At 44.0% G+C, this 5,931-nt stretch overlaps 1 long non-coding RNA gene across 1 annotated transcript; it reads right to left on the reverse strand.

Moving 5' to 3' along the window:
• Window positions 1–2,027: 2,027 nt before the first annotated feature.
• On the reverse strand, window positions 2,028–2,456 carry LOC132455138 (uncharacterized). The gene is made up of 2 exons (XR_009525095.1): window positions 2,396–2,456; window positions 2,028–2,106 (listed from the first exon to the last, which is right to left on the reverse strand). It is a non-coding gene; the product is annotated as an uncharacterized LOC132455138 (long non-coding RNA).
• Between the last annotated feature and the right edge of the window lie 3,475 nt (window positions 2,457–5,931).

Raw genomic sequence — 5,931 nt, forward strand, 5'->3', positions numbered from 1 at the left:
GCTCACGGAGACCCTAAGGCCCAATCCCATTTCTAGCCCTTCCCCCTTCCCCTTACCCCTTCCCCTTGCCCCTCAATACAGAGGGGTAAAACGTTCCCCTAAGAAATGGGACGCCCCTCCATTACGTGGCTTCATCGTCGCTGACTGCAGACAGCTGACTGCTATGTCAACAGAGGCCACGAGTAGGCATGTTTCAGATCAAGCATACGTTGCGTTGCCTCACATAACATAATGAATTAGTGGATAAAAATGTCAGAAATGCTGGCGTTAACTTCCCTGTGATGTGACGCGTCACATGGCTTTAAAAACTCGCAGGATCTCCATTGTAACTCCGTCCGTCTGCTTTTCTGTGCATATGCTCTTTCAAATAAATGCAGACATAAGACACTCCCCTCAACATATGAAAACATTACCATAGGATAGGATAGGATAGGATTTTATTTGTTGTCATTGCACATGTTACAGAGCAACGAAATTATCAGTTACATTCCGTCCAAGAAACATAAAGGACAAGGGTAATGAAAAACAGTTCTTTTTATTTGACTGCCAGGTATCCACCGCCGGGTTACATGCTTTTAGGTGATGGTGGGTACCCCTGCCTCCAGACGCCTGTATGTCTGTTGACTCCCTATAAAGAGCCGGTGATTGGGCGGGTGCAGCAGCGCTTTAGGCCGAATCTCGATTCTTCCCCTTGCCCCTTTTGCTTTGTCTTTGTCTTTGTCTTAACCCTAGCACTTGCAAGTGTAAGGGCCAAGGGCTGAGATCTTTCCCCTATGAAATGAGACGCCACTCGGTTTCGGGTACGTCATCATTCATCGTCGCCAGCTGGCTGCCCCGTCACCAGAGCGCCGAAACGCCAATAAAAGCCAGAGAAGAAGAGCGATATATATATATATATCTTAGATGCTGCCGCCATCGTTGAAGAGTTGAGGGTGTGTGTAGCATAGTGGTGAAACGGATCAGTGTGTCCACGGTTCGGTTCAGATAACCGTTTTGGGCCTCGGTTTCGGATACGGTTCGGATCATGTCCGTGATAGTAAAAAGGCGGACTTTTTTTTGACGGAGGGTTTGGGGGAGAAACACAAAAATGAATGAGACCCACAGGCTATTTGCAATGTGTTAATTGACTGCAATCAGACAACTTGCAAGGCTTTTTTGTGCAATAAATGTTCCCCTAAATGCATTTGAAAACATGGTGCACTGAGTGTAACATGTAAGGGATAACGGCCGACGAGGCTTAGAACTCTGGCGACGAGCGCAACGAAGTTTAAAGCCCAGTTTGTTTTGAACGCTGACAGGCTGAAGGGAGGGGCGGGAAACGTCTCATTGGCTCGGGCAGCACTGGAGAGAATGCATTCCGCTGGGTCCTAAACACCCTTTTGTATCAGACGTAGGCTACAGTAGGCAAAATACGCTACATAAGGAAATGCCTTCATGAAACCGAAATCCGCGGATCTCCAGAATGCTCCGAACTGTGGTAAACGAACCGAACGGATTCGGATACAATTCGAATCCGCTGCAGCAGGCCTAGCATCTAGCTGGCAAGCTACCATATAAGCCAATGGAGTGGTGGTATACGCGCTAATTGTATCCTAAAACTACCGTTTGAAAGCTTCAGTTAAGACCTACAATACTATGCATCGTTCGTGTAGCACATTTCAGATCAAACCGAGTCATTATAAACATATAAAAAGTTGTGTAGATAGCTGTAAAATATTCCTCGCATCAAGCAGCCATGTTTTTTTGAAAATTCCCGGTTTCGCTATGTGCTCTGGGATAGCCCTTGGAGGAGCAAGTGAGCTCTCAAATCATCTTAAAAATAAGGGGTACATAGCACTCAATCTTATCCCTTAATCTTGATCAAATTGGGTATTGAGACACCACTAGCTCTCACATGAACGCGCAACTTCAAGGGTAAGGGGGAAGATAAGGGGTAAGGGGAAGTATTGAGATTGGGCCTTAATTACCGCCAATCCAAGGCGCGTTCTGTGATAGAGCGGGCCTTCGGGATGATGAAGACAGGAGTTGAGTAATGGAGGTTTATTCTTTCAAAAGGAGACAAAACAACACGGGCGTCACACACAATCCGGGATATCACTCTCCACTCTACAAAACAAAGGAAGCAAACAATTGACCACACATACCGGATCACACAACTGCATTTGAACTATCATGGCGGGAAAAAACTAAGCTACCACCGGCTCAAGCTAGTTTACGAGTTAAAAAGTCCACCCTTCCAACAGTTCAATGAAATTGTCTACGCACCAGAGAGTTTCTCCCGCTTGCCTAAAAGCACGTTGCAAAGCAGTGTGAACCACCAAAACCGTTCAAGGGCAACAAACAAGGGGTTAACATAAAAATCTAACGGAGAGAGAGAGACACAAACGCAATTCACCAGCTCTGTGCATCAGCGCTCACTGACGCTAGACACACAGGTGCAACGCCAAACCACTCCCAGGGAAACAAAAGGCATGACATAGGGAACAACGAAACCAACTGACTTAGGAACCAATATTTGGTGAAGTTCACAATAAAAAAAGGTATGAACAATGATAAAAAAATAAAACAAAATCAAATTAAATTTAGCTCGGCTACACACACACACACACACACACACACACACACACACACACACACACACACACACACACACACACACAGCAAATACTCAATTACAACATAAACAATGGTCTCGTTTGGTTGATACATTCATTAGGCAATTGGTAATTGTTTATTTCAAACTAGACACATACCTTGTACTTCTTTTTAAGGTTCTCCCACTTAGAAGCCTGTTGCCTGGTCACTTTCCCCTCCACCCCCATTTCTTCCAGAAAAAGTCTACATCACAGCCAACGTACAGTATAACGACACATTCAGTGGGCTATTGAGCTCAACACAGAAATACTAAAGTAGAAAACAGACGCAAGAATGAAAAGATTGAACAACGTAAGACTCACTCCCACTGTTTTCTGGCGATCATTTTCGATTTTAGGAACTCATTGTCCCTGGTCGCCCTGAAATTAATGAGCCGTCTGGTCTCCTGTGGTGTCCCTGAGGTAAAAGTGGAAAGGAAATCTTCAGTTTGACAGGCGAGTGACATAGCCTAGGTGGCAGCTTTACCGATATCAAAGCAGTGCGCCGGTAAAATCAACCAAGGAATAGTAGTAGTAAGCAAATCCACTGCACACAAATTTTACTTGAAACCTTAACATGTCATGTCACAACCCGGTCTCACGAAAAAACGGGACACTGTCACGTTATTTAATCTATTGAAACGTGATCAGGGACACGTTTTTTCAAATTTTTCGTGTCAAAAAGCACAAATTTCAAACCCATGTAATTCAATTGGAAGTATTTGTCGTGTCACTAAGCACGACCTCCAAACTAAGGTTCTGTCCGGGAGCGTTCTCCCTAATGTCCCTTAAGGAGCTCCGTACAGAACATTTATTGTTAATAATTGTCTGTGATAACTAACAATATGACAGCTTTTGGCCACCCGTTTCTACTTAAACTTGTCTGTGAACAATATGACAGCTTTAGGCCACCCGTTTCTACTTTCACCTTTGATTCTGAAAAATTGTGACAATTCACGGATATATTAAATGCAGGTGCGCTGCTCTGTAGGCAAACCGCAAAGGAAAAAAGGGTAGCTGCTTCATCTGTTCGTTTTAGAATTGTATGTCTTGATGTTTTGATCTAGCCATAGATCTATTGTCTTGTTTTTGGCTATGTGAATGGAAGTCCGCGTCGATGCCTCGCAAGTCCAGTGTCGCGAGCGGACGTTGCCATGACATCTAGAAATCATACCCTATTTAATTAATATTGATGTGTAGGGGTTGATTATAACTCGTGAATAATATTGTTTATACCACAGTCTGGGGGAATACTCGTATTCTGATTGGCTGCAGGGTGTGTATTAACTCCTGATATAGGCCTACAGACACCTGCTAAGTAGTTCCAGTCAGTGTTTAGATTCTCTGCCCGAGCCCGACCCGGCCCGCGGGCCAGGTCGGGCCGATATTTCCCACCACTATCCTCGGGCCGGGCCTTTGATCGAGCGTTTTTATTTTTATTTTATCATTGGTTTATTGGCCTAATCTGAGGAGAATTAAAAAAAATGTTGGGTTGAAATCGGGCTTGGGCTCATAATTACAGTTAATCTGTCGGGGCGGGCCGGGCTCGGACAGAACGTGCACGGGCTCGGGTTTGATTTTCTTTATTAATTGAATGGGAAATGCTATAGGCCTATTTTAGGACCGAATCACCGTTAAACTTGTTTCTAATAACATTTCTAGCGAGAAATATACTTTTTACTTGCATAATCTTTAGTCAGTGATTACGTCTGACCTTATTTTTATAGTTATTAGGAAGATTTGATCGGCTCGCTCGCATGTTTCAACGACGTCAGGTTGCTAGGGACGCTGCTTTCGCTAAAGCAGCTCACGTGGTTCCTGCGTTTGTGTTATTAAACCGTTACTGTTTCTAACAATGATATCATCTTGTTAGAAACACGTATATCTGAGAGCCAACCCAGTCGCCAAAAGCATACGTTGACAGTGTACGTTTTTGTGAACACTGGATTACGTCGCATTTCAACATAAAATAGCGTGTTATACACACACACACACACACACACACACACACACACACACACACACACACACACACACACACACACACACACACACACACACACACACACACAATGCATTTCGCTGCTAAAACAACAGCAAAAGATATTCCCTCAATTATTCTTACTTTCAAAACGTTGGCCAAAGTGGAATATCTTTTTTATTTGGGCTGCTTCTAGGACATTTTGGGTGGATTTGAACGGTATGTGGGCAGGACGTTTTTTTGCAGGACCTGGCAACCCTGCGCTGTGGCCCGAGGTGCTGAAATGCTCCGGAACAGATCTGGATCCACTATGGCCAAAATACTTGTATGACCCCCCTTAAATAAATACTATGGCAGAATAAATTCATGCATTATCATTCAACTTGAACATGTGTTTTTACAGTATAGCGTGGTGGAGGGATGACGTATGTTGGCCAACCCGGAAGTGAGCGTCGCCCTGGTTTCCCTTGACAAAAAGCCAACGGGTTTTTCCATTGGATTTTGGATTATTGCAGAAAAATTAGCATCTTTGAAGCACCTCCTCAAAAACTGAAAATAAATAAATAAATAAAAATATCTGTGCTCCAAAGAACGAAATGTAAACGAATGCATTCTGAATGGGAGTGTTTCTCCGATTTTTCCATGCTACACAGAACGAAATGTAAACCCATGCAAATAAAGACTTCATGGTCATAATAATTTAAATATCATTAAGCTACTACTGAGTGTGTAGGGAGGTATTCTATTTTTTTCAACGGGGCTGAATCCAGTCACTTGACCGTCATGGTTGCTATGGTGGTTGCTATCGACCGCCCCCTCTAATGCTCGTGGCTATGCTAAAAACCACGCGGCAAAGGAGCTGCCGTCAATTGGGTTGTTTTTGTTGTAAACTAGGGTCCGATGGTTGAAAAATAGACAGATATTCCAACGAAATGTAAACCCATGCAAATAAAGACTTCTGAAATTAGAATACCTTATTCTAGGGCCTAACTGGGACCCCCGCACCGAAACTTGGCCCGGTCGGACCCCGAGGGCGGGAAGGGAGGGCCCTTCCTGCCCGAAACTTGGCCCAGTCGGACCCCGAGTGCAGGAAGGGGGGGCCTGGACTTTCATAATCTTTGCTCGGTGAATGTGAAGGATGTTTGGTCAGATAGTTATGATGAAGAATCATAATGTGAATGGGAATATTCTATAAATGTCTTGATATCATCTTTCGTCTCAACCCTTCTGCTGCAGCCGCTTAAAGTCTCACTCTGAGAACCTTAAAATATGAATCAATCCATTAGAAGTATGAAAATATCTTCCCGGTGGCGTAAC

This window comes from Gadus macrocephalus, chromosome 4 (assembly GCF_031168955.1).
Source record: "Gadus macrocephalus chromosome 4, ASM3116895v1".
NCBI classification, from domain to species: Eukaryota; Metazoa; Chordata; class Actinopteri; order Gadiformes; family Gadidae; genus Gadus; species Gadus macrocephalus.